This window comes from Esox lucius, chromosome 21 (assembly GCF_011004845.1).
Source record: "Esox lucius isolate fEsoLuc1 chromosome 21, fEsoLuc1.pri, whole genome shotgun sequence".
Classification (NCBI taxonomy): Eukaryota; Metazoa; Chordata; class Actinopteri; order Esociformes; family Esocidae; genus Esox; species Esox lucius.
Window position 1 is genome coordinate 26,714,811 of NC_047589.1, and position 11,643 is coordinate 26,726,453.

Here is an 11,643-nt window from a genome sequence, read left to right on the forward strand (position 1 = left end):
GCACCATTGTGGGCTTCTATCATGTTAATATAGTCTAATAGGTGGGGCATGCCAATGGTGAAGAACACCACTACAAAATGGAGACGCCTGCCCTTGCACCCTGGAGACAGAAAGAGGTCCCACCTGTATCTGTGAAATTACTGCAATTGCTCCAGCATGGGCAGCACCATTCAGGGAATATCTGTTGAAGTTCTGAATTGGTCATCAATGGGATCAGCCAGTGTACTATACTGAAATTGACTACTTCAAAATTATCTTGGTCTTGATGGCACCCCTGCTGGGGCAGCTGAGTCCTGTAACCACCTCTGTACTTGATATTGGCAACTCTGTGAATATGCTTTGTCATTCTCTGCGGTTTGCACTCTGACACCTGAGATGTTTGCGAGAAACGTTCACTTTCTCTTCTCTAGAAATGCAACTGTAATTCATCTGACAGCCGCTGGGGGTCACTGTTTACCCAGTAATCCTTTTGTGTGAGGATAACAGTGTGGCTGCAGGTCTGACTTTTCCGGGACCTTCCAGAAGATCTGCAATTCCCAGTTAGCTCAAAATGTACATGCTTCAAATCAACACTACAGTCTAATTTGAAGCAATATGAAGAATTGTAATTTGAGGGGTTAAATTAAGGTAATTAAAGAACGTCGGGCGGCTTCTAGAGTACGAGATGCTTTATTGACAAAGGTAAGAGTGGACATACAGTAACTTGCCTAACGTAGGCGCTACACTACAGCCATCGAGCATTCAGCGTTGCCATCAGCCGTCAGCCTATGAGGGGTGATTTGTGCATTTAATAGGCCTAGGGAAGCTGTCTCCTATGAGGTGTGGAGTCTGCCATAAAGATCATTTAATTTGGCCGTGAGTGAATCTATTTGGCTTAACGCACCATTGATCAAATATTAACAAAATGCTTTCTGAAAATTGCACTCAAATTAGTTTGTAAAGAGGTTCCTTTTCACTCTTATAAACCAGTTACCAATCTAGCTAGACCTGGGTGGCTCTGTGCATGTGTGGCTGACTTTGGCAGAATATGTTTGTAGACCTGGTCAGCTTAATAAACCTCTGCGTCATGCCTACTTCAGATTTGGCTGATATTGCGACACTTGTTCTGGCCCTTGGGAGTTGATTTTGTATTTTTTACCATATTGCATGTTTTTAAATTACCTGTTTTGTATATGCATTTCTGTATTTTTCTATGTAATTTCTTATCCAAAAATGTAAAACTAAAACTAAAGAAATTCACTCACGTTGACGTTAAGCCAAAGAGATTCACTCACCGCAACGTTAAATGAGAGCAAGTGGACGGTAAGTCGCTTATCTAGATCTTTATGGCAGACTCCACCCATCATCAACATGAACGCGTCTCCATAACGTGTTAAGCCTGGTTTATGCTTCTGCGTGTCTGCGTTGTTAATGTCATGTGCGTCAGAACGCAGACGTGCTCAGCATTTATAGTTGTGCGGCCTTGTGCATTCTTGTTGCGTAGATAGCCTTTACATTTCTTTTGTAATGGCTATGTTCGTTTGTAGAGCAGGAAGGCGTCACAGAAGAAGTAACTGTATAGTTGGTAAACAATATAATAGCTATCTAGCTAGAATACAGTGTGCTTGTTCAGCAGATGCGTAATATGGACGAAGAGCGTGTTTAAGATATTTTAGCGTGTCAGCTAATCGTTCCAACAATCTTCTCCATCGCTTGAAACCCTTTATTACACATCAAGCCACCCACTTCACGCAATCCTGCTTCAGGGGACAGTTGCTGTCCCACCACCTGCATACATTCCTGGGATAGGAGTCACCATCCCTGTGTCATCGTTGGAGATGCTGCTTTTCCATTGCATGTAAATCTGATGAAGCCCTTTCAAAGTAAGTAATTGTTAATTGATATTCTGAAAATATTTGGAGGGTTAAATCATAAGCAGATGTTAGATTAATAATAGGGTTATATACTTAATACTCGTAAATGTTCTGCCTTCTATTTTCTTCAATTGCACATTTAGAATTGCCAGATGTAGTGCGTTTGCATTAATTGCACATCTATACATTCCACTTGTACATACTTATACTTAATACTTGTAAATAGTTTGTCCTCTATTTGCACTTCTGGTTAGACGCAAACTGCATTTCTTTGTACTGTATTTGTTCACTGACAATAGATTCAACTTTGTCGTTGAACAGTACAAGTACAGTACAACAAAATGCAGTTAGTCAGTGAGGTTTTTGTTATTTTAAATTGCAGTGTATATTCTGCTTTACCTGGTGCCAATCTGGACAAAAGCAAGAGGATCTACAACTATCAACATTCACGGGCCAGACGTCTGATTGAGAACTCATTTCGTATGACGGTCACAAGGGGGAGAATTCCTACCAGACAAATGTACACGTTGTGAAGGCCTGTGATGTACTGCACAACTATCTGGCCTATACAGATGCTGCCAACACACCTGAAACTAAGTACAAACCCGATTCCAAAGAAGTTGGGACACTGTACCGTTTTGAATAAAAACAGAATGCAATGATGTGGAAGTTTCAAATTTCAATATTTTTTTCAGAATACAACATAGATGACATATCAAATGTTTAAATTGAGAAAATGTATCACTTTAAGGGAAAAATAAGTTGATTTAAAATTTCATGGCATCAACACATCTCAAAAAAGTTGGGACAAGGCCATGTTTACCACTGTGTGGCATCCCCTCTTCTTTTTATAACAGACTGCAAACGTCTGGGGACTGAGGAGACAAGTTGCTCAAGTTTATGAATAGGAATGTTGTCCCATTCTTGTCTAATACAGGCTTCTAGTTGCTCAACTGTCTTAGGTCTTCTTTGTCGCACCTTCCTCTTTATGATGCGCCAAATGTTTTCTATGGGTGAAAGATCTGGACTGCAGGCTGGCCATTTCAGTACCCGGATCCTTCTTCTATGCAGCCATGACATTGTAATTGATGCAGTATGTGGTCTGGCAATGTCATGTTGGAAAATGCAAGGTCTTCCCAGAAAGAGAAGACATCTGGATGGGAGCACATGTTGTTCTAGAACTTGGATATAACTGTTAGCATTGATGGTGCCTTTCCAGATGTGTAGGCTGCCCATGCCACATGCACTCATGCAACCCCATACCATCAGAGATGCAGGCTTCTGAACTGAGCGCTGATAACAACTTGGGTTGTCCTTGTCCTATTTAGTCCGGATGACTTGGTGTCCCACTTTTCCAAAATTAACTTCAAATTTTGATTCGTCTGACCACAGAACACTTTTCCACATTGCCACAGTTTAAATGATCCTTGGCCCAGAGAAAACGCCTGCGCTTCTAGATCCTGTTTAGATACGGCTTCTTTTTTGACCTATAGAGTTTTAGCCGGCAACGGTGAATGGCACGGTGGATTGTGTTCACCGACAATGTTTTCTGGAAGTATTCCTGAGCCCATGTTGTGATTTCCATTACAGTATCATTCCTGTATGTGATGCAGTGCCGTCTGAGGGCCAGAAGATCACGGGCATCCAGTATGGTTTTCCGGCCTTGACCCTTACGCACAGAGTTTGTTCCAGATTCTCTGAATCTTTGGATGATATTATGCACTGTAGATGATGATAACTTCAAACTCTTTGCAATTTTTCTCTGAGAAACTCCTTTCCGATATTGCTCCACTATTTTTCACTGCAGCATTGGGGGAATTGGTGATCCTCTGCCCATCTTGACTTCTGAGAGACACTGCCACTCTGAGAGGCTATTTTTATACCCAATCATGTTGCCAATTGACATAATAAGTTGCAAATTGGTCCTCCAGCTGTTCCTTATCAGTACATTTAACTTTTCCGGCCTCTTATTGCTATCTGTCCCAACTTTTCTGGAATGTGTAGCTCTCATGAAATCCAAAATGAGCAAATATTTGGCATGACATTACAAAATGTCTCACTTTCAACATTCGATATGTTATCTATATTCTATTGTGAATTAAATATAAGTTTGAGATTTGTAAATTATTCCATTCCTTTTTTACTCACAATATGTACAGTGTCCCAACTTTTTTGGAATCGGGTTTGTATATACCACCTAGTTTCAAAGACTATATTGAACAATGGTGAGGCACAGCCAGGGAGTGGAGAAGACAGGTCACAGAGGGAGGCACATTGGCTGATGCAGGGAGAGCCTCTTGGGCTGCTGTTGGAGTCCGCAGTGACCTGATGAGGTGTTTCATGTGCCATGGCAGGATACGGTGCTGGCCTACTGAACTCTCAGTGAATTATGGACATACAAATATTTAACAAAATAAAGAGGTTCTTTAAATGTGTACGTACAATTGTAAGTGTAAAAAATTATTGCAAACAGTGAAAAGAGCAGACTACAAATAACGTATTTAAAATGCAGAGAAAGTACACTCAAATATTTTTTTCAAACATGCACTCTGCATTTTAAATCAAAGAATAAATAAAATAAAATAATTTATTTGATTTAAATAAAATTAAATCAAATAACTCAAGTCAACATCCATGAAGTATTCAAATTATTCAAATCACAAACAAAAGTTATTTAGTCATTTTGAAAAAGATTACTTTTGCCACATTGGGGTGTGTATTCAAACAGTGTCTTCAGCACTTTCTTTCCCCATCTCAAATAAAAGCTGATGGATTTTGAACTCGGCTAGACCTTTTATGGGGTGGCAGTTCGCGGTTCAGTTCACCTATGGTGTGACAAAATCTTGCAATATCATCATCAAACTCTGAAGTGAGCATGGCATGTCTCTCTTCCCTCTTTTCTGCGCTGATCCAGAAGGTTAAGTAGAGCCGTATGTGTCATCGTTCTTCCTCATTTTCTTTGGTGCTCTCTAGGAGGATGAAGAAGAGTCGAGGCAGGATGTACCTGGAGAGACTCCTAGGTTGTTCTTGGTGGACGGGTCTTTGGTAATTGGACATGGCAGGTTCTAATGGTTATCTGTTCTGGGCCTCTGGGTCAACTGATGCAGCAGGTGAATTTACATTTGAGTCCAGTTTCAGATGACTGTAGGACTGATGAGCTGCTGGTGTACTCCATCTGCAATGAAACACATGTTACTATCCAACAGGGCTACTCAACCTGAAGGGGGAAAGGGGGCATAATATAAGCTGGCAGTACATGACTACTGAAAATAAACAGGTATATGCCTGCTTTCAAGTAACCTCAAACCTATGCCACAATCACTGTCGTTGTATGAAAGTAATCTCTTTATTTAATCATTATCTCCATCTCTTCCCTCCGCTGTCTCCTGTCCTCTGTTCCACTATGGTCTACTCTCCTCTTCCAATGAAGGGGAACATAATATTTTGTTTGACTTTGAGGTGTATGTATAGGTAATTGTCTTGCTGAAATAGCCACATTCTTTACTCATGAAATACAAACTAATTAGGAAATGTGTTAACTTGTACATGTGTGTGCATGTTAAATAAACATTTGGTCACAAATAAAACCAGTGATTACTTTAAACATCCAAGTCATGCCCCATCATGTCACAACCCAACATACAAGGTTATGAGTGATGAAAGACAGTTCTCCAACTCAATATCAGTTAAGGCTTTAATACTTTGGAGAGTTGTTTTGTTAGGAAGTGATACGGATTGCTTAGTTCAGTTTGATATCTAACTTAGCGAACTGTTTCATACCTGTGTGACTGCTTACAACTCATCCCTGTCCCTGTCCTTGCATGATTTAATAAAATGAGGTTTAACACCACTACATGTATCAAGATGTCTTAGATTGTCTCTGCCTCTTCTATACCTGCATGTACTCATCATCCCTATATGAGATAATAATGAGGCTGAACAATGGTACATGTTTATAAGCAATCATCGTATAAGCAAGCAATCAAGCAAGTTTATTTATATAGCACAATTCTTATGTAGAAGCAATGTGCTTTACAGTGAAAAAAATTATAAAATGCAATGGAATTAAAATAATCAGATAGTTACAATTCTCTAACTCCGCTGTCTCCAGGGGGACTGCATGAACTTCAACACCCCGGAATCTCAATCCTCACATTCCAATGCTGGAATGGACCCGTCAGTCCCTTTGTGAGATAATCATTGCATCAATGTCTTACCTGGCTGTCTACAGGGGGACATTTATGCCATGTTCGTACATGCATTTTATAATCATCCTCAATGAATTACAGTTACCATAACTGTTCACTGTACCAACCTGGTATCTTGATCCTTGGATAAACTCGTCAGTCCTTTTGTGAGAAAATAGCCTAAACAGCAGCACAAGAACCTGCATTATCCGTCTGCAGATTGTTACATTTAGCCAGAAGCTATTCCTCTGATAGCACCATAACTTGCTATCAGCCAGATATCAACTGTCATCTCCCCGCAAATAAGCCGCGTAATGTCCACAGTAGTGAGTACCACGGTGGGCTACAACGGCGGACAGCTTGTGTAGAGCGCCGACGGTTGCTTTCACGATGCATTTCGGATCCAGAGGCTCAGGGAAAGCATAGCGCTTCTCTGTCTTGACCATGTGAGCGGTATCTCTGCCAGTGTTTTCAACCCGTCCGATCCTCATACACACAGCCGGGGGTAATGACAAAACCTCGCTCGTGATTTCGATCTGTGGTTCCCGTGGGACATTTTGTGCAATGGTATTCACACTTTGCCAGCGTTTTGTCAGAGTACTGTTTGATGTATCCCTGCAGCTCGTTGGGGAGATTCTCTTCGATGTACACGGGGAGGTCCGAGTCCTCCTGAATGTCGAAACACACTCCGCTGTACGTGCTCATCGAGTCTATGAGAAAAGCTTGGGTCGCACGATAACTGGTTGTCTTTGGTCTTCTCGTAGATGAGAAGCTTGAGCCTCACGGCCACTGTATTACGAGCTCGCCAATCCTGTCGGGTCGACTTGCCAAATGAGATCCAGTAGCTTGCGTGTCTTGTACAGACACTGGACAATGCTGTTGATACTGCAATAAGTCCCGTAATTGATCAAGCCACGCATGGTTGAAGGTGGGCAGAGAGATCCCGAGCAGTGCAGCCAGCAGTTCGGTAGAACAATCAAGGAGTGTGATGGTAAGGACTGGTTTCATAAATCTGTAAGAGTACAAGGGGATGAGGTGTCCAACTGCACAATCATATGGTTTGCATTTAGCAGTCTGTCACACTGAACATTGCCAAGCTCTGGAACAGCTCTCTGAGAGATCTCACCGATCCCTGCGGGCTCAGTAGATCCATGAGGATCGTCATCCTGTAATATTCGACAGTGAACTCCTGCACAGGTCCCCGTCTCCTAAACTTTGTGAACATTACGACAGGGGCCCACATGGACTCGGTCTGCGAAACGACGTTGCGTGTGAAAATGTTGCCCTTGTCGTTGAGTAATCTCAACCGGTCCAGTTGATCAAACATGGAAATCCCAGAGAGTGCCAAGTTGTTGAGAGTCACCTTAGTCAAACCTTTCGTGCAATCCAGTGTCGTGACTTGGAGCCTCGATTAACCGAATGTCTTAACCGCACTACGTTACTAACCAGTGTATTCAGCTTGGTATCACCCATAACCCTCTGCTGTCTGGTTGCCTCTGACAGGCTTCGGGTCACCGTACAGCAGCAGTTTGGTGCTGTTTCTATTATGAGCTTCTACTTCCTCATTAATAACGTATTCGTTCAGGACGTACCGCCGCAGGGACACCCTCGCCAGATAAAGAAACGTACAAAAACTAAGTGAAGTGTGGTAAATATATATTTTTAAAGGCATGTAATGTATGTACAGAAAGCTTAGAATCTCGTTAATCTAACGGCAGTATACAATTTAAACTAGCTATTACAGCGACTAAGTGCTATGCAAGTGTTTGAGTATAGTCAACGACAACACAACACATCTTGTAAGGCACCGGGGTTGCTAGTTTTGGGTCTGTACTTACAATGAGCCCTCTTCTTCTGATTTCTTATCTTGATGATCCCCGAGATGAAGACGAGTACTCCCCCAAGCCTGCCTGTATAGGTATGAAAAAGGACTTTCAGGGTTATAAGCGCGCACTGCAATCCGACTCGGATTAGTCGATCAAACCAGATGTAAAGCGCGTCAAATGTACAAAGGAGAACCACCTGTCTGACAGGAGTGAGGAGAAATGTAGCAGGAGTGCCAATGTGGTTGAATGCACGAATCACCCCTCATAAACCACCCCTCGTATTTATGACTCACTTGGCTTTCCTTAGTCTGTAGGCCATTTACATGTTGTGTGTGTGTGTTGTGGCATGTCGTCTGTAAGAAAACACGCGTCTGCATTGATGCGCTGTGTTGATTTAAGACGTTATTTTAAGGCGCTGTTCTGACATTAAGTGACTTGGTGAGTCATATCAGTAGCTCCCTAGGTCTGTTTAAGGCATGAATCACCCCTCATACACGCTGAAGTTCAATTCCTGATGGCCGACGTGCGCGTCTAATAATGTGTACGTCTTGGGAATTTAAATAATAAGAACTAGATTGATACTGACTCATTAAAAAACTCATACAAATTGCTGTAAGTCAAATTGGCCTATTATTTAGGGGGAAAAAATACAGATATGCGGTACATGTTTTGTTTTAGCTCTGTGGGTTACTTTTGGTATTACTTTGGTCAACCTATTTTCTGGAGTATCATTTTCTTTGGATGATGCCGCAGGTCAGCTGACACACCAAGCTTGCTGTGGTAAAAGTTGATGCTGGACGACAAACGATTGATTACTGAAGTGGAGAGGTATAGATTTTTGTACGACCCACTGTATAAAGAAATGACCATGAATGAACCAGAATGGGACGAGATTGGCTCCATCATTGGAAAGCTGGGTAAACTGAATCCAGATGAATGAGGCCAGGACAACTCTAATGTAGCTGGGTAGCTAGTAGTAGTTTTTTTGAAATAACAATCTTTGGCCGCTCTTCTCCCCTTACGAAAAAATGTATAGCAGGTAAAAAGTCAGGTTGACACGACGCAGATGGCATTTCAACGCTCCGCGTATAGTGTTGTTTATACGCAAGCGCGCAAGAAAGACAGAGAGAATTCTGGGAGAATATCTAGTATGCTTCTATTTTTTTTTTTAAATGCTTCGCTGTCATTCTTTTTTTATTAAGAATTATGTGTCATGATGTTCTTTGCAATGATTGATTGAAGAAATGAAATGTAACATATTACTACAGCTTTTGTGGAGAGTTTCAAATGAGAGACAGACTAGTGCTTGAAGGTGGAAGGAGATTGTTGCCCAAGATCTCGCGATACATGGCCCCATCCATCCTCCCCTCAACAATGTGCAGTCGTCCTGTCCCCTTTGCAGAAAAGCATCCCCAAAGAATGATGTTTCCACCTCCATGCTTCACGGTTGGGATGGTGTTCTTGGGGTTGTACTCATCCTTCTTCTTCCTCCAAACACGGCGAGTGGAGTTTAGACCAAAAAGCCTCTGGATCATCCAGATGGTCATTGGCAAACTTCAGACAGGCAAGGTCCCACTGCTGGCTTGAGCAGGGGGACCTTGCATGCGCTGCAGGATTTTTACGTGTTACTAATGGTTTTCTTTGAGACTGTGGTCCCAGCTCTCTTCAGGTCATTGACCAGGTCCTGCCGTGTAGTTCTGGGCTGATCCCTCACCTTCCTCATGATCATTGATGCCCCACGAGGTGAGATCTTGCATGGAGCCCCAGACCGAGGGAGATTGACCGTCATCTTGAACTTCTTCCATTTCTAATAATTGTGCCAACAGTTGTTGCCTTCTCACCAAGCTGCTTGCCTATTGTCCTGTAACCCATCCCAGCCTTGTGCAGGTCTACAATCTTATGCCTTACACAGCTCTCTGGTCTTGGCCATTGTGGAGAGGTTGGAGTCTGTTTGTTTGATTGAGTGTGTGGACAGGTATCTTTTATACAGGAAACGAGTTCAAACAGGTGCAGTTAATACAGGTAATGAGTGGAGAACAGGAGAGCTTCTTAAAGAAAAATTAACAGGTCTGTGAGAGCCGGAATTATTACCAGTTGGTAGGTGATCAAATACTTATGTCATGCAATAAAATGCAAATTAATTAATTTAAAATCTTACAATGTGATTTTCTGGATTTTTGGTTTAGATTCCGTCTCTCACAGTTGAAGAGTACCTGCAAAATTGGCAGTCTATCAAATACTTGTTCTCCCCACTGTATCTAACTTCCAGATGATCAACCTGACCATTACCTCTGTTTAGCTGACATATGGACACAGAATAGGATCACAGAATTGGCCGTTGCTTATTGACCATGAAGGAAGGCTACACCCACGATCAGACTCAATAAAAAAGTCTCTCTTTTGCCCATTTCAATCGGATTTAGAGCAATGAATCACCACTTATCCCTGGAATTCAACCAACTGATTACATAAATTGACAGCCCTGAGTTATCATATGCATAACATAATATTTAATGTTAACATAATATTTTCTTAGGCTCCATTCCAACCCCTCCAACTCCACACGTACTGCAGTTGTCTATGAGCCTCTATGCCCACGACCTCTCAACCCTTTCCAGATGGGATAAACTCTGCGCACCTGAAAGTTTTCCATGCGACCAACCAACCGGTTTGATTGGCAGTTCCCCACAACCCAACCTGTTTAAACCCTCTGGCGTTGGTGCATGGGAACAGATTTCAGGATCAGGTGTTCGGGGCAAAAATTCTAATCTGATTTGGTTGTTTGCTTATAAGTCTAGCAATTAAACATTTTCTTTAGGTCAAAATTCACTGGGAGCTAGAGTGCATCCCACTTTTGAACACTGATAAAGAGCTAAAGGGAAGTCAGTAATGAAGAAAGGTCAGGTCACCTTCCACTGTATGAGATTCTTCAATGACAAGATCAGACATAACAGATGCCAAAGCAAGCAGACAAGTACGGGCGAAGTGGTGTTTATGTCTTAATGTAATGACTATGCCACTGTAGTGTGTTGTGTTAGATTCAAGATGCAGCCTGTGATTTCTGGCCACTGGTTGTAAAAGTGGTGAAGTTGAGCCAAGAAGTTTCCCTGAAATATGTGTGCTATGCATGTACCAACTTGTGCCCATGTCATCAAACCCACTTGGTTTAAAACTTTAGTTTAATGGCTTAACGAGGTATGTTAGTGTTAATAGTTTTAGACAATACACATATTAACAAAATATTACAAACCCCATCAAATGGCTCAGACTGCATCTTTAAGCCTATGTTCAAAGTTCAAGGCCAGATTCAGAAAAAAAAAGCCCCATAGTTGTATTTGAAACAGACCACCATGTTCAAGAAAAGCCCTTTTGTTTATAAAGACATAAAAACTACTAGCAGTAGGATATTATGCTAGCAGTGCTAATTCAGATTTTCTTTTTCAAAATAGAAGCCATAATTGAAATATATAAGGTAATCTAGTTAACAACCAAGTCTGTACATTTTATGTTTAATGTCCTATTCAATTTTATTCTTGTCTGTTATTTTTCAAAGATGAACTTTATTGCCATATACATTTCCTGCCAGCATAATATCCTGCTGCTAAAATAAAGCTAATGAAGCCTCGAATGGCCATCACTACTTCAAGCTACTAAAACTGATTTTGCTTTTTACTCTTGATTTGTATGTTATTAGTATCCTTTTTTTATTTGTTGTTGCCTGGCTAGGGTACGCCCATGGCAGAACATGTTCCGCACATTTGCAGAAGCTTGTGTAAA